This window comes from Chinchilla lanigera, unplaced genomic scaffold (genome assembly GCF_000276665.1).
Source record: "Chinchilla lanigera isolate Chin_1 unplaced genomic scaffold, ChiLan1.0 scaffold00005, whole genome shotgun sequence".
Taxonomy (NCBI): domain Eukaryota; kingdom Metazoa; phylum Chordata; class Mammalia; order Rodentia; family Chinchillidae; genus Chinchilla; species Chinchilla lanigera.
The window spans coordinates 19986341-20004855 of NW_004955406.1; the positions used below are offsets into that span (position 1 = coordinate 19986341).

At 41.3% G+C, this 18515-nt stretch overlaps 1 long non-coding RNA gene across 1 annotated transcript; it reads right to left on the reverse strand.

Moving 5' to 3' along the window:
• Positions 1 to 14502: 14502 nt before the first annotated feature.
• LOC106150036 lies at positions 14503 to 16103 on the reverse strand. The gene is made up of 2 exons (XR_001236588.1): positions 15909 to 16103; positions 14503 to 15485 (listed from the first exon to the last, which is right to left on the reverse strand). It is a non-coding gene; the product is annotated as an uncharacterized LOC106150036 (long non-coding RNA).
• Positions 16104 to 18515: the final 2412 nt, after the last annotated feature.

Genomic DNA, 18515 nt, shown 5'->3' on the forward strand with positions numbered 1-18515 from the left:
AGGAAGAGATAGACTCCAATACAATAACAGGGGCTTTAACACCCTACTTTCAGTAACAGACATATCTTTCATATAGAAAATTAACAAAGAAATTGCAGAGTTGAACTTCATACTAGACCAAATGGATCCAACAGACACCAATAGAATTTCCCATTCAACAACAAAGGATACACAATTTTTTTCATCAGCATATGGAACATTCTCCAGGTTAGATCACCTGGTCACCCACAAATAAGTGCAACAATTTTTTAAAAGTTGAAAGCATATTGTCTTTCCTGAACACAATGTAATAAGAAGTCAACAACAACAACAAAAAGAACTTTTGGAAACCATAAAAATACATATAAATTAATTTACTTTGAACAATCATTAGATTAAGGAATAGTTCAAGATGGAATTTTACAAGTTTCTTCAAACAAATGAAGAAACAACATTCTAGAACCTATGGGATTCAACAAGTGTAATACTAAGAGAGAAATTTATGACAGCCAATAACCACATCAAAAAAGTAGAAAGATTTCAAATAATCAGCCTATCCCACCAACTCAAGGAATCAGAAAAATAGAACAAACCAAACAAAATTAGCAGAAGGAAAGAAACAGAAGTAGTTGAAATGGAAACTTTAAAAACAATGAAGATCAATAGAACAAAGTTGTTCCTTGAAAAAATAAGCAAAATAGATAAACCCTTAGCTAACCTAAGAAAAGACTCCAATAAAATAAGAAATGAAAAGGGTGATCCTTAGAAATTATTATGAACAAGTATATGCTAAAAAACTTGATAACCTAGAAGCAATGGACAAATTTCTAAATACATACACCTTACCAAGGTGTATGTTGAAATCAACTTGGATCTGGACTCTGTGTGTCCAAGCTGTCTACCAGTGACAGCAGAGACACACCTTGAAGTGGACATTTTTTCTTATTTTCTTTCTTTCTCTCTTTTTTGTTGTTTTGTTTTGTATTTTCTTCTTTATTCTGGTTTTTATGAGTGTGAACATGATTTCTAGTTTTGTTGTTGTTGTTCTGTTTTGTTCTTGTTTTTATATCCTTCTTCTCTTTTTCCCTCCTGTCTTCAAGTCACTTAAAGCTTGTGTGACCTTCTTTAGTCCTCAGCTTTATTTCTAATCTCTTTCTCTAACTCTATATTTTCCCCTAATCCTTTTTAAATTTTCTCCCATGAGTGTAAAGTCACTATATTGAGGGCTTATTTACTGCATACAATTTTCTGGTGCTTTTTAGATGTTGTTATATAACCACAAATCTACTTTATATGGTTAAAGGTGGCAAATTAATAGTTACCTCAGTGTGTCATTTTCTAGGCTGTGTTTGATGTTATTGTTATTGCTGATTGTACTACTTTAGCCACAGTGACATAATTTTTCTAACCTGTTGTACTTCCTGGTATACCAAGACTGACATTGCCTAAGAGTCATAAAAAATACTATAGGCCAGTACCCAAGGACCAGGGCCTGGGCCAAGTAGGCACCAACTTCTCATCCCCAATAAATTGAAGAGGTAGGATCTTTTTTTTTTTTCTTTTTTGGTACCAGGAATCTAACTCAGGGCCTTGCTATTGCCAGGAAGGTGAGATGCCACTGAGCCACCTGAAAAACATCAATACCTACTTTGAGAACCTGTATTCTATAAGATATAAAATGCAGAAGAAAGGACAGATCCCTAGATACATATGAATCAAGAAAATATAAAAATTCTAAAGAAACCAGTATCAGTCAATAAAATTAAAAATGTAATTAAAACTGTACCAACAAAGAAAAGCTCAGATCCTGACAGATTCACTGCTGAATTCTACAAAAAAAAAAAAAAAAAATTTAGAGATCTGATGGCACTACTTCTCAAACTTTTCAAGGAAATTGAAAGGGAAGCAATACTTCCAAATTTATTACTGAAAGCAAGCATTACTCTGATACCAAAATCAGAGAAGGATCTAGCCAAAAAGAGAACTACAGACCATCTCCCTAATGAACATAAATGCAAAATTCTCCAATAAAATACTGACAAACTGCAGCAAACTATCAAGAAGATTATACACTCTGACCAACTAGGATTCATCCCAGGGATGCAGGAATGGCTCAACAAATGCAAATCAATAAGTGTAATACACTACATTAACAATAAATATAATACACTATATTAGAGCCAAGGACAAAAATCATATGATCATCTCAGTAGATGCAGAAAAACTGTTTGACAAAGTTCAACACTGATTCATTATAAAAACCCTATCAAAAATTGAAATAGAGGGTCTTTATCTCAATCTGATAAAAACCATCTATGACAAGCCAACATCATATTAAATGGACAAAAACTGAAAGCTTTTCACTCTAAAATGAGGAACAACACAAGGATGTCCATTGTCACCACTCTTAATATAATTCTGAAAATATTAGCCAGAGCAATTGGACAAGAGAAAGAAATAAAAGGAATAAGGATAGGAAAGGAAGAAGTTAAATTACGACTATTTGTGGATGACATGATACTCTACATAGAAGACCCCAAAAACTCCACCAAAAGACTTCTAGACTTAATAACCAAGTTCAGTAGCACAGCTGGATACAAAGTTAACGCTCAAAAATAAACAGTCTTTCTGTACATGAATAATAAGCTCCCTGATAGAAAAATTAGGGAAACAGCACATTTCACAATAGCATCCAAAAAAAATGTAATACCTAATAAAATCAATCTAATGAAGAAAGTAAAAACCTCTGAAACTACAGTACTCTGACGAAGATTGAAGGGGACATCAGAAAGTAGAAAGATATCCCTTGTTCTTGGGTAGGAAGAACCAATCTAGTGAAAATCACCATACTTCCAAAATTATTATACAGATTTAACACAATCTCAATCAAATTATCAATAACATACCTCATAGAATTAGAGAAAGCAATCCTAAAATTCATTTGCAACCAGAAGAGATATAAAATAGCAAAGGCAGTTCTGGGCAACAAAGGTAAATCAGAAGGATATCACAATCCCTGATTTGTAACTGTACTACAAAGCTACTGTGATAAAAACAGCATAGTACTGGCAAAAAACAGACCCAAGCATCAACGGGACAGATTAGAAGATGCAGGAACAACTCCAAACACACTCACCCACCTTATCTTTGACAAAGGAGACAAACACCTTCCCTGGAAGAAAGATAACCTCTTTAAGAAATGGTGCTGCAAAAACTGGCTTTCCACATGCTGAAGACTAAGACTAGACCCATATCTTTCACCAGGCACTAAACTAAAGTTGAAATGAATGAAAGATCTAAATATTAAAACAGAAACACTAAATCTGCTGGCAGATAGAGTAGATAGAACTCTTAAAGACATTGGTGTAGGCCAAGACTTTATAAATAAAACCCCAATTGCACAGGAATTATCACAAAAAATCAACAAGTGGGATCTCATCTTATTTTGCAGCTAGGTGTGGGTGGCACACACCTGTCCCAGCACTTGGGAGGCTAAGGCAGGAGGATTGCTGCAAATTTGAGGCCAGCCTTGGCTACAAAGTGAGCTGAAGGCCAGCCTGAACTGCATAGTGAAACCCTGTCTCAAAAAAACCAATACTACTACTAATAATAATAATAATAATAATAATCGTAATAATAAAGCTTTTGCACGGCAAGAGAAACCACCAACAGAGTGAAGAAACAATCCACAGGGTGGGGAAAAAATTTTGCGAGCTATTACTAAGGCAAAGAATTACTATCTAGAGTATATAAAGAACTCAAAAAATCAGACCCCCCCAAATTTAAAGAACTAATACAAAAATGGCCATCTGAAATGAATAGACACTTTTCAAATGAAGAAGTAGAAGTGGCAAATAAATATATGAAAAAAATGTTTAACATCACTGGTCATTCAAGAGGTGCAATTTAAAACAATGCTGAGATTCTATCTCACTCCAGAATGAATGGCTATTATCAAGAAATCAACCAATAACAAATGCTGGCAGGGCTGTGAGGAAAAAGGAATGCTTCTCCACTGTTGGTGGGAGCGTGGACTGGTGCAACCACTGTGGAGATCAATGTGAGTTTCATTAAAAAACTAAAACTAAAGGTTCCATTTGACCCAGCATTTCCCCTCTTGGGATCCACCCAAAAGAATTAAAAGCATCATACTGCAGCAAAATTTGCACACCCATGTTTATCACAGCACAGTTTGTGATGGCTAAATCTTGGAAAGAGCCCAAATGTCCATTAACCAATGAATGGATAAAAAAGATGTGGTTCTTTTATACAATGGAGTACTACTCAACCATAAAGAAGGATAATCTTGAGACATTTAGAGGTAAATTGATACACCTTGAGACCATACTCTTGAGTGAAATAAATTGGATGCACATGTTTAAATACTGCCTAATTTCTCTGATGTGAGAAGCTGAAAATGTAAATAAGGACCAAAACGTATAATAGATATTGTGAAATAGGAAGCAAATGTTCAAATGGGAAAGGGAGCTGGGGAGGAGGGAGGCAGAAAGGAAGGAAGGAAAAAGAAAAACATGAGAAAAGAAGGAAAAATTGGAAACAAAGCTTTTATAAATAACAAGGGGAAGAGGAGTTGAAGGGAAGGTAGAGGAATGGAAAACAATTACGATATATTTTGTAGAGGTACAAATTCCCCATGATGAGTGTGATCATTATATATACTTAAAATGTACCAATAAATTTAATTTTAAAAATACTAGCTGTTATGGTTTGAATCTGTGTGTCCCCCCCAAAGCCTCAAGCGGCCAGGCTTGAGGGGCAGGCTATTACAGTTTGAATATGGGTGTGAGAGCTGCACCTGCCCGGGAGTGGATAGTTTGCATATGTAAGGGAGAGGAAAAGGGTGCTTGAGGCGATTCCTCCCCCATTCAGCCCTGGTGTGTGCTTGCAGCTTAGCTGTGTGCTGCCGCCCTGAGATGCAGCCCTCTGCCATGTGCCACTCTGCCTTATAATCATGCCTAGTACGGATTGAAACCTCCACAAACTGTAAGCAAAATAAACCTTTCCTTCCTTAATTTTGGGCATCAGATATTTTGTCCCAGCAGCGAGAGAAAAGTAACCAAGACACTAGCAAATTGAATCCAATAGTGCATTAAAAAGATAATTCACTATGATTAGGTGGGATTCATCCCAGGGATACAGTGGTGATTATTTGTATGCAAATCAATAAATGTGATATACCACATGAATAGAATAAAGGGCTAAAGCCATATAGTCATCTAAATAGATACAGAAAAGTCACATGATAATATTTCACATTCCTTCATGATAAAACACTGAGCAAATTAGATATAGAAGGAATTTACATCAATCTAATAAAGGCCATTTTTAGAATTAGCCAACAACTAACGTTATATGTACTGAATGAGGAAAAGCTACAAGCTCTCTCTCTAAGATCTGGAAAAAGGAAAGAATGCCCACTTTGACCACTTTTGTGTAGCATAGTTCGGAAAGCCTAGCAATCAGGCAAGAGAGAGAAGTAGAGAGCATCCAAATCGGAAAAGAAATCAAATCGTCACTGTTTGCAGATGATAGATTTATATATAGAAAACCCCAGAAAGTCCACCAAAAAGTATTACAGGTAGTAAATACATTTGGAAAGGTTGTAGGATGCAAAATCAATATTCAAAATTTAGTTGCTGTATGCCAATAGCAGCTTATCTGAACTAGAAATTATCAAGAAACCAATTCCATTTACAATAGTTACCAAAAAAACCCTAGGAATAAATTTAACCAAAGAGATGAAAAATTTCCATAATGAAAATTATAAAATATTGGTGAAAGAAATAAAAGAGAACACACAAAAATGGACAACCCATGTTCATGAACTGGAAATCGATATTGTTAAAATGTCTATAGTACCCAAAGCAATTTACAGATTCGATGCAACCCCTATCAAAATACCAATGATATTCTTCACAGAACTAGGAAAAAATGATTATAAAATGTATACAGAACTACAAAAACCCTTGAGTAGCACAAAGCCATCCTGAGAAAAAGAACAAGCAAAAGGCATTACACTGACTTCAAAGTATACTGTAAGGCTGTAGTAATCAAAACAGCATGGTGGTGGCATAAAAAAATACATATAGATCAATGGAACAACAGAAAACCTAGAAGTAAACCCATCTGATAGAGCAGAGAGAGAAAATAAACTGCAGTGAGAGCTGACAAAACTCAGTGTGGCATTTGGGATGAATTTTGCCCCTCAGAGGTGGTAGGTATTGGGACAAGATAGCTGAGTCTTAATACCCCTTGTGTGTAGTTACTAGAAGTGGAACTGTAGTCACTATGTGTGAGTTGCCCCGGGAAGAGATGGTTTGGAGCACAGCCACTCTCTATCACTGAGACAGACCCAACCATTGCCGCCAGCTAGAGATGATCTGCTCATGGCATCTCCTCACTCCTGGAAGACAGAGCCACCTGGTAGTGAGCATCTGTGTCCACCACAGTCTCCTTTTTGGGCCACATAGTTCCCTCATCCACACGTGTTCAGACAGAAGTCCCTTCGGGATTCTGGTGGGCCCTTCCTCCCGAGGGGAAACTCGGAGGAGGGCAGCTAGTGGGACAGTCAGCCCCAACTGCTGCAGGTGGTCTCTGGCCACCACTGATATTCGTCTATCCCGGAGGCTCTACTGGCTGCACCAGTGAATCCTCAGACCAGGATATTTGTTCCCCTAGTGTCATGGTTTGGGGCTTTGCAAAGAGAACAATATAATACAGAACACATATTTTATAAGATTATTTTATAATAGTCACCCAAAGAATTATATACAAAGAAAGTGCAGGAAGTCTGTCCACACACTAAAGACCAAAGAATCCAACCAAGGGCCTGGATCCCATGATAACGCCGGGCATGAGTCCAGCTGAAGACCGAGAGCCCATAACAATGTCCCCCAGAGTCCAACTGGAAGCCAGGAGCCCATGACAATGTCTCATGCAGGCCTGTTTCACTGATCTGTGCTGGCAAGGCCAAAAAGTCACTGGTGGAAGCTAGAAAGTCTGTGTCAGCAGACTGAAGGATCTGTGCTAGCAGGCTGAGGGATCTGAACTGGAGTCAGGAAGTAATGCTCCAGTAAGAACTAGAGCTCCCCCGAAAAGTACCACAGCCATCCTCAGCAATAGTGAGGTCCTGAGCTCCTCCAATGATGAGGAAAGCTGAGTTCCCATCAGGAAAGCCAATGCGACAAGCTTCTCCAGGAGACTGAGCAGTGCACCATCTTCCCTCCAGAGTCAGGAAGTGAAGCTCAAAGTGAGGACCAGAGTTCCCCAAAGTGAACCGAAGCCGTTCTCAGCAACAACAAGGTCCCAAGCTCCTTCAGTGATGAGAACAGCCGAATTCATCAGGAAAGCCAGCATGACAAGCTCCCCCAGGAAAACCAACAGCTCCCAACAGCTTCCAAAGGGCTACCAGCTCCCAACAGCCTCTCTTCTCCAGCTCTGCCTCTTACGCCACTGGCAACAATCCTCAGGTGGGCCTCCCACACCCAGCACCAGCTGGTTCAGTTCAGCTAGGTGTTATAAGAGTTTACTCTTTCACGTAATTCAAAAGTTACTTACAATTTGTCCTGTGTACGTGGGACCCTAGGCCCTCTAGGATCTGGCCCTGTGCCAGTCAGGCTTCGTGCTTATCTGCCCTCTGAATGGAACCTACAAGAAGACATTCCTTTCTTGCCATCATGCTTCAGGGTAACGCCCCAGAGTATCCTCCCCTGCCCGCCTGCCCTCCCCAGCAAGTCTGGCATGCCCCATTCTTAGGCTCTGCCACTGCCCTCACTCAAGGGCACTTTATCTGTACTATGTCTGGTCATGTCTCACCTTCTACCCCTACCCCTATTTTTCTTCCATTCTAGGCTGTTCTTAAGGGCAAGGATGCTATTTTTCTATACCTAGTTTAAACATTTTGACCTGCAGAGGCTAATATTAGTTGAATTAATGAATTGTATAAATTTGTTAAAACATGGTTCTGTACATGAATGTTAAGTAGCACCTTTATTCATAATTGCCCCAAACTGGAGACAACCCAAATGTCTGTCAACAGGTAAATAGAAATAGATTGAGATGTATTATCTCAATCTTCTAGGATAGCTATAACAAAACACTACAAATTGGGTATCTTAAACCATAGATATTTATTTTGTCACAGTTCTGCAAGCCAGAAGATTCAGGTACTGTCAGGTGCAACTCCTCCAGAGGCCTCTCTGCTTAGCTTGTGGAAGATGACCTCACTGTGTCCTCACAGGGCCCTTTCTTTGTGCATCAGAAGATAATTTTTAAAAGTGCGCGATAATCATGACTTTCATATAGTTATAAAATGAACTTGTCAGAGATTTTAAGTCATTAATTAATTAGAGGTGTGTTATGTTATAACTCGTTCAAAAGATAATCCAAATGCAAGCAAATATATAGACATGAGGAATACTGAGAAGTTGATACAGATCAACGCAAGATTGACCAAACAGGCCAGTATTTACTGGGCAGACTCACCAAACACAGTTTGCATTTCTACGGACAAAAGTCACTAATGTGACTGCTTTTTTTCTACAGCTTACAGAACTGTAACACAGCTTAGATAACCTTGAAAGACGCATGAAAGAAAATATTCAATAATACTCTTTTTGGTCCATTTCAAAGTTTTTCACATTTCTCCTTGTAATGTAATTAATGGTTCGCCCTCTCCACCCCAAATACGCATTTGTTTATCAGGAACACACACACACACACACACACACACACACACACACACACACACAAGCAAACCCACCTAAGTATTTTGTTCGTCAGCTTTATCTTATCTTGTTAGCTAAAGCTAAAGCTGGAGGTCAGATGCAGATCTGAGGGGCAGATGGATCCATCCAGTTCTCTTTGTTTCCTCTACATCATCACATAAATGCCCCCTCCTCCTAACAATAGATGTTAGCAGTATCAGTATGAGCAAGAGAACTCTTTTTGGGTTAGATGCTCCATAGTGAAGAATTGGCAGAAAGTAACTGCCAGAGCAGAACTTGGGCAGCCACCACCATCGAAGCTAACAGCTTAGATTAACCTAAGAGCTTAGATTCTCCTGGAGGCGAGAGAATTCTCCACTGTGGTTTCCCCCTTCTCTCTACCCAGGGAAGGTGCTTGTAACTTCCCTCTTTTTTTGTTTGTTTTTTGGGAAACTGGAATTGAACTCAGGACCTTGAGCTTTGCCAGACAGACACTGTGCCCACTGAGCTATATCCCCTGCTACTGATTTCATTCTTGCTGCTCAAATATTCAACCTTGCTGCATTAAGAAAGCAGGGGCACATCCTTAGTGAACATTTCTCACTGTGAAGGAAGAGGGAAATGTGAGGAAGGAAAGGTGAAGAATGCCTGCCTGTCCTGAGCACACAGGAAGTGGATGCCATATGGCAGGAGATGGACCAGTGGTAGTGTCATGTGAGGAGAATCTAAAGAGCCCAACCAGAGTCCAAGTAAAACACCTCTGATCCCATGTAGCAGGAGCTCCCAACTTAGCTTGGCGAGCAGGATGTCCCATTGTGAAGAGTATGGCAACGTGAAGGAAAAATGCCGGAACTCCATGGGTGAGGACATTTCTTCCCACAGCTTCTGATTAACATCGGTACTAAATATCAGCATCAATGTACTTATTAAGGAGGCTTAAGTGCTGGTAAAGTATTAAAATAAAAACATATATGAGTGCTGGATAAAGCACTCATTTACCCACCACTCAGGAGGCTGAGGCAGGAGGATCTTTGAGAGCTCAAGGCCAGCCTAGGCCACAAAGTGAGCTCAAAGCCAACCTGAACCTGAATAGTGAGACCCTGTCTCAAAAGAAAAACAAAACCAAAACAACAACAACAAAAAGAAAACGTGAAAAGACCTAAGAGAAAAACACAAAACAAAACAAAATACAAGACAATTTTCCTAAACCATTTCCAAAACAATAAAAGTTTTAATTAGTTTTTATATTTCCTCATTTTAAGCCTGAAAATATAAAAACTATATATTGTATAGTTATTTAAAATAACACTGTATATTTTACATTTGTAAAGAGATTAGATAACTGATTATGAGATGTAGGCAGAAGATAATTGATCAAGATTTCTATACGAAGGGGATTAGAGTTAGAGTTCAGTTGTAGAGTGCAAGGCCCTGGATTCAGTCATTACTGCACATAAAAGCATTTCTTACATATGATAACATATTCTATTGTAAGGAATTCTGAAATCAAAGACTATTGAATACAATAGATGGTAACCTTCACTGGATACGATCAACTAGTTAGGAAACCAAAATTATAGAAGGCCATTATGGCTGTTTCGAATTGTCTCAGTTCTAGGTACATCTTAGTTACAGAGAAAAATAAAGTGGAAAGAGAACTTGGAAATCAATGATGTATCTGGTTATCTCGTGAGCTGTACATTTTTAACAGAAAGAAGGTGCAAAGAAATAACTGAAAGTTTATTACTTATTAGAAAATCTATAGACAGATTTAGATTCCTTGGATGCTATCATTAAGAGGTACATTCTATTTTGAATCATTTTAATGATTTGACAATGTTTTCATGAGTTTTATTTTACTAGTAACCACAAAAAATGAATTTATCAATTGTAAAGTAAGACAAAATCCAAAGTCATACTTCTGTCTTTCTTCTAAAGAAATGTAAGACTTCGATTTTTGGCATTTTGAAAGTCATTTCTAAATTTCCAGTAACATCTTGAATCCAGTAATTATATTAAATTGATGAATGTGCACATCAATATTTTTAATCCTTATGACATAAACCACTTGTTCTTGATTTTTTTTTTGTTTTGTTTTGTTTTGTTTTTCTCCAGTACGGGGAACCGAACTCACGACCTTGCACTTGCCAGGCAGACGCTTTGCCGCTGAGCTAAATCCCCAGCCCCTGTTCTTGATTTTTAAAACTTCATTATTCTGAGTACTGAGTTAAAACAATGTTCAAAAGCATTAGACATTACCGTCTCAGCTTTTCTGATGTGACTGCATATAAATAGCGGCTAATATCTTGGGCTAACTCTCATGACTTCATAGGAGGTAAATATAATCTGGCATAGTAAAGTATGTTTTACCTAGATTCTGTCTCTCATGTGGAATTTGCCAGCTAAATATGCATGAAGGATAGTCACATTCTCCTGTCTGCCCCCAGATGGCATAAATGACCTTTGCTTTTTGTATAGACTGAAATGAGTTTTCAAAGAGACAGAAAAGACGAAGAAAGGGAGGGAGTGAGGGAGAGAGGGAAAAGGATGGAGAGAGTTGTTTTATGCCAAACCACAGCATTCATTCTACAGCCCATGAATTAGGAAGTAATTTATATTCCAATTCTTATCATTTAAGAAACATTTCATTAAGCTATAGCTGCCAGAGATAATGACTCTGCAGGTGGTTCTGGGCAAAGTAAATTGAAATTCTGTAAAGACTTCACTATTCTGGATACTATCAAGAATTTTCATAGGGCCCGGGGATGTAGCTCAGTGGCACAAGCACCTGGCTGGCAAGCACAAGGTCCTGAGTTTGATTCCCGGTACCATATGCACACGTGCACACGCGCACACACACACACACACAGAATATTCACATCTAGCTACTTGGGAGGCTGAGACAGGAGGATCACAGGTTTGAGGCCAACCTGAGCAACTTAGCAAGACCATGTTTCAAAATAATAACTGGAAAAAAACAAGGTAATTTCTTATTCAAGGTAGGTCATCAATGTACCCACATGAACCATATTTTGTAAGAAGGTGATGCTGGCCCTTGTGGATGACTTTGAGGAGTTCAAGGTTTGAATGGAGGAAATAGCTGAAGATGTGGTAGACATAGCAAGAGAACTAGAATTAGAAGGGGAGTCTGGCCACCAAAACTGAGGCAATGAATTTCTGTGGTTTAAAACACCCAGTTTATGGTACTTGTAATACAAGAACATGATATATCCTTCCCCACTTATCTCCTAATTTATTTATGTTCTTTAATTTCTTTCAGTTATTCTTTGTAGCTTTCATTGTAAAGATCTTAGTAAGACCCTTTTTCAGATTTATTTCTTGGTATTTGATGTTTTCTGATATTTTAATTATACTGCTTTCTATATTATAATTTCCTACTTATTTGTATGGAGATACAATTGATTTTTAAATATGGTTTTTGTATCCAAAAAAGCTTTATCTTAAGAAATTTATTTCTTAAGAGTTTGTAGATTTGTTTGGATTTTTCTTCATACAAAATCATGTCATCTGCAAGTTATACTTGCCTTCCTGCCTCTCCAGCTTTGTTACACTGGTGAAAACTGTGTTACAATATCGAAAGAGTATTCCTTCTTTGTTCCTGAACTCAAGAAAAGTGTTTAATATTTCAGCACTGAATTATATGTTAGCTATAGGATTTTTATAGATATCTTTTACCAGGTGAAGAAAATCTAGGGTCTGCTTTTATACTATTCATTATGTTACATCAATCTGGTTTTTTATTAGTTTCTATTGTAGTTATTATAATAGTTATTATACAGTTTCACATTTTATAAAATAAATCTCCCATATTTCTTCACAAAACTCTTTCATGAATATTCTTGGTATATGGCATTTTGACTGAAATTACATCAAATTTTATAATTTATTTGATGAAAGCTTTTATCTTCATATCTAATAATTATCTAGGAGCATTGATTTAATCCACTGTAAATTTTCTAATACATATTTTTCATACATTTTGCACATATCTTGAAGATTATGAAATGTCTTATATGTACATACAAAAATATTACATACAATATACATATTACAATGTAAAGAAAAATAAGAAATTGAATAGCCCTGCCTAACTTTATAAAACATTATCTTGCTTTGCCTTTTTGTATTAGTCAGATTTCCCATCACTGAGACAAACAAAATACCTGACACCCACAACTTAATACAGAAAAAGTTTATCTCGGCTCATGGGTTCAGTGGATTCAGTCCATGGTTGGCTGGTGTCAAGGCAGAAACAGCATGGTGAAAGTCCATGGTGGAGAAAAGCTGCTCAGACCATGGAGGCCAGGGAGCAGAGAGAGAAGGGATGAGCCAGGGTTGAGAATACATTCTTCCAAGTCACACCTCTAGTGACCCACCTCTTCCAACCAGGCCTTCACCTTCAAACATGAAACTTTTGGGGGACATTTAATTCTATACTCAACAGTAGTGCTAGGGATCATACCTACGGTATTGTACCAATGAGTTACACCTCCAGACCCTACTTTGCCTTTGAAATTTTCTCCCTAATTGACATCCTCCTTTCTTTTCACTGTCATTGGTCAAGTCCACTTTCTCATCTACAAATGAGAAGAGATTCAGGAAGAAAAATCTTAGAGGACAACTGAGATCTGAAGTCATATGTGTGATGCTTTTTGATGCTGAGAAAAGACACAATGTGCTCTGGACTGTATTAATAATTGGCTTAAAATATATGATAGTGAAAAAATTACATGCGCTTGGTAGCACAGGAAGAATAGCATTAAAATATTTTCTTAATCCCAGCCATTTCCCTGTGATTAGGATTATGAAGTGAAAAGCTGCAGTCTAGATTCCAGCGTGGGAACAGATGCCTGGCAGAATCAGTGCACATACCGGGTGAGCAACATCACAGGCAGTGAGTCTGGAGTTGAAGTCCCTGAGGAAGGTCCCTGTTTCATTCTAGTGGGCTTCCTGCCTGGAGGAGTAGGGCAGCCTGACTCTGACCAGGTAAGAACCACACTTTTGTCCTGAACCGATTCAGGCTGGTGGCACGGGAACTGGTGCATGCTGGAGTGTGCAGAGAGGCATAACAAGAAAACACGGCGGCTGCTGTCTGGAGTTGCCCAGTTGTCACGTTGCCCGATTGTACCCATCTTGGTGTTCTCTCCCAGTCTGTTTTTGCTTGCTTTTCTCTCATTATTGCCTCCTTTCCCCCTTCTCCATCTTATCTGATAGCTATTTTACCTCCAAATTCCTGGGCTCACTCTGAATTGTAGTATAAGGCCCACACCATTGTTTGTGATCAGTGGCCTTTTCAGACAGACAGAGGAGGGGCAGGGGCAAGGAGACTTGGGGATGCATCAGATGGGGGTCAGTCAGGAATCCTGGGTGCTGGTTCCAGCCTTGCCTGTGACTGCCTTTCTTGCAGGGTGTGGGGAGGAGCTGACTACAATGAGTGGATGAACCAAATTCCTTGGAAGTGATACCAATCCTCTTAGCAAGCAGTAGCCCCATCTTCTCTTAGACATCCAGACCCAGTAGGGATGTTTTTCTTTCACTGAGCCATCTGGCACTTACTAAATACCTCTGCTGTGGTGGGCATACATTTGGGTCAGGGACAGGGTAACAATCCCCTCTCTGGGATGGAAGGGGCAGAAGCATCATGTGTGGACAATCCATGTGATAAGTGCTCTTGTAGGCTTTTGTGGGTGAGAGAACATTTGTGGAGAGTCTGGTAGGAGACAGGCAAATTGGGATGGAGGTTTGTCCGGCTACCGTAACAAAACAGACTATAGACTGAGGAGCTTGAACAACAAAAGTTTAATTTCTCATAGTTCTGGAGTCAGGAAGTCTGAGATCAGGATGCCAGAATGGTGCCAGGTACCATTCTGGTAAGGATGCTCTTCCTGGCTTGCAGGTAGCTACCTATTTGCTGGGCACTAACATGCTGGCGAGAGGACTGTCAGGGAGAGCAGGCTGTGTGGTGTCTCCTCTTATAAAGACACGAATCCCATCAGGGAAGCCCCCATCTTCATGGCCTAGTTACCTCCCAAGGGCACTGTCTCCTAACACCATTCTAGGGTGCGGGTTAGGGAAATTTATTAATTAGAGGAGGGGCAGATGTGTGTTACAAAAGAAGTGATGTCAAGATGTATGTGGGGAGTAAAGCAGGGTTTCCTTTAAGGCTGAAGGAAAATTTGAGTCAAAACAAGGAGCCCGGAATCAGCATCACAATTTGGGGGAACCAGAAGCCGTTCAATATGGTGGGATGCAAGGGCAGCTATTAAAAGTAGTTAAAATGAAAACTGGGCTGCTGGCTCCCACCTGTAATCCTCGCACTTGGGAGGCTGAGGTAGGAGGATCACTGCAAGTTTGAGGCCAGCCTGGGCTAAGCAGTGAGCCTGAACTAAGTACATAGTGAGACCCTGTCTCAAAAAAACCAACCCCTCCCAAAAGTAGTTAGAGGTGAGGCTGAAGATAATCCATGCGGCATGCAAAGGAACTGTGAACCAGGAGTTTGAACCTGAGAATTTGTGCTTCTCCAAACTGACTGCCTCAAAATTACCCTGCAAGCTTATTAGGAAATAGATTCCTGGGGCTTCTAACCTATGCAGTCAGAATCTCGCTGAGTGAGACCTTGGGATCAGCCTTTCTCCGGTGCCCTGGGAGAGTCCTCATGAGCGCTCGGGGCCCTGGAACCACAGGAGAGCCATGGGTGAGCTTCAGGCAGCACAGATGCAGGTGCACGGTAGTCCAGTCCTGAATTCTTCTGCTCCTCTGCTGAAAGAAATGACAGGGGCCTGAGCAGAGACCGCCGGACAGTGAATAATATCCCTGGCAGCTGCTGCTGGGGTGAGCACACTTCCTTGCGCCAGGTGCCCATTGGTGAGACAGGAGCCACGAGGAAGGCAGGCTTCCACCTGGACAAGCTACTTTAGGACATTCAGCAGAGGCATGGCAGAGGTCGCCCCGCCCCCGCCCCATGCCTGATCCAATGGGGGCTATAACCACGTGACCCTGAAGGACCCGACCGTCTCTCACACCTCTCCCTGCATCCTAAGTAAAGGCTGATTTCCACACCTTGTATGGCTCCTCACGCCAGAATGCGTGTGGAGGAGGCCTTAGGAGGGCGGGGCCAGGAGAAGTCAGAGGCTTCCTGGGATCGTGGGTTTCCTTAATTATTCAGTGGAAGAATCTACTTACCATGTGTCATTTTCCTCTTGTATTTCTCTCCAAAAGACAGTAACAAAAGTCTGATCTATAAGCAAATAGTGGTCTCTCAACCCAGAAATGCGCAGGCTCGAGGACCACCTCCGGGGGCTCCTACGTCACAGTCGGGGCTCCTGAATCAGACCTTCACCGCGGTGTGCAGCCTCCTCCCTCGCCTTGCCGCTGGGTTTCAGGTTTGCCGTGCAGTGTACATGCGAATCTCTCGGCATGAAATGCCGCCTTCCACCCCTACCCCTCAGTCTGCTCATTCTCTGAAACCCAATTCTCTGTGATAAACTTCCCATCGGACACACACCTCAGTCTAGCTATTCCTGTGAGCGACCTCTAGCACCCTATGCTAACACGGCTGGGAGCACTTACACGGAGGTTTAAGCACCTGTCCCGCTCACCTTGCTGGGAAATCCCCAAGGGCAAGATCTGAAATTTTAAATGATGTTAAATTTTGTTCCCCAGTCCCTGACCTGCAAAAGGAGTTCAACAAATATCTGCTAAACCGACAAAATCCAGAAGAACAACAAGTGCCCCCTGACGAGTGGATGTCATGATAATTTAATAGCATCTTACTGAATTTGCTTCTTGGTCTCTTTAGAAGAGATGGCTTTTAAGGCCTCCGCACAGATATGATACTCCATCCCCCTCCTTGCAAAATGACACGTTTAACAGTAAACTGAAGGTATTTGCATCTCAAAAGGCTGAGGGGCAGGTTTCCCTTAAACATTAAACTTTGCCTGGAACTTTCAGAAACCTGCCTTACAGATCATTAACTTCTAGGAGAGGGTGGGAGCTGAGTCATGGGAGAAAATAGTTTTTGGAGTCAGCTTTCAGAGCTGCCTCTGAAAAAAGGAAGAAAGGCAGAAAGTCTTAGAATCAGGGTGAATTCCGTTCGGATTCTAGCTCTATGAGCTATGTGGCCTTGGCAAATCATTTAGGTTCTCTGTATCCCAGGTTTGTCTATACCTAGTGTGGAGACTCACTAGTCTTATTTTTTCAGGGTAGTAGACACGAAAAGATCTTATGTGAAGGACCTTAGTGGGGGAGAGGCACCAGTAATCCTAACAGTCCTGTTGTTATGCTTCCTGTGGCCCTCGGGGAGGAGTCTGGTGTGGGTTTCAGGATTTTACCATGGACAACAGGAATAAGGAAGTTGAAAAGGACCCAGAAAGGAAGGGCCAGACTGCTGTGGCAGCACAGTTCGAGTATCACAGCACTTCATGACTTTTCCATTAATTTTTTCAAAAACGAAGGCTTCCTGTGTTCAGCATGCAGATACGGCGGACAGCACTGTGCAGTTTGTTGACTGGGGGTCTTGGACTCTGGACCTGCCATTTACTAGCCCTGTGTCCTTGCACACGCCTAGGACAGTAATGCAGAACTTTTAGAGCTTTCAATGATAACAAACCAGCTGTGGCATGCGTGCCATAGGTTTGCCACCACTGACTCAGTTTCCTGTCTGTAGGAAGGATACAACACTGAGATAATGAGTATAAAGTACTAAGCCCAATGCCTGGTATACTGTACATCCTCCAAGGACCATATCAGTTTTGTACTATATTGTGATGTGATCAGTACTAATAGAGCAGTAAATGCCTTGCCTCGGAGAACTGCTTGCTGTGGGAACACGAGGGAAGGGGTTCACACTCTGGAGACCACCTGTCACCAGCACTGTGCGAACTTGGGCCTGTTCCCTGACACAGAGGGTTTTCTTTGGATAATCTCTCAGATTCCTACACTGGCCTTGGGCCAGTTTTCTCACAGCTTCCCAACGCTCTCAGACCTGGGCATCCTTGCAGGCCCATCTGTGCCCCGCCTTCCACAGGGTAATCCTACTCTCTTCAGCCCCCTCAAAAAACCTTTCCCCTCCATGGCCTACTCAGGCACTTATCACACTGGGGGTCTTTCCTATTGCTGGGCCTGTCATCCAGATGATGACCTGATGCACAAGCACCCCCAGCCCCTGAGTGAAGCCTGCTGGCTGGAGGAAAGGTGAATTAGCACTTCCTTTTTCTGTAGAGATTTCTGAATCTCCTGGGCTCTCTCAGTTTCTACCTTTTGTGGGAAAAATAGATTTGGAAATAGGTGAGAGGTGGGTGGAAGGAGAGAGCCCCAACTGTTTGGGTCACAGCAGCAGGACAAACCCTTTGCTTCTCTTTCTCCCAGAACCAGAGAAGGTGACACGGTCTATTCTGATGTCCCCAGGACCCTGAGAACCGACCCCTACCCAAGGGGCTGCGGTAGTGCAGGCATCAGGGTCTCCTGGCAGACGGGTCGGGCGGACACACATCCACTCCGGGTTATCCCCAAGCCTCTGCAAAGGCAAGCCAATGACTTTGACCTTGGAGAAAAGGCGCCTAGGGCGATGGGGACGGCCCCACAGAGAAATCCGCAGATTCCTCCGAAAAAGTTGTCCAAACAAAGGGCATTCCTGGGCTTCCACCCGAAAGCGGGGCCGGGTGTAGAGTTACACGCGGCCGCGCTCAGGCTCGCTCCGAGCGGCGTCCGGGCTGCGCCCGCAGCTTCGGGCCCGCGGCGGCCCGTCGTCCCCATCCGCGGCCCGTCCTCGGGTCTCCTCTGCGCGCTCGA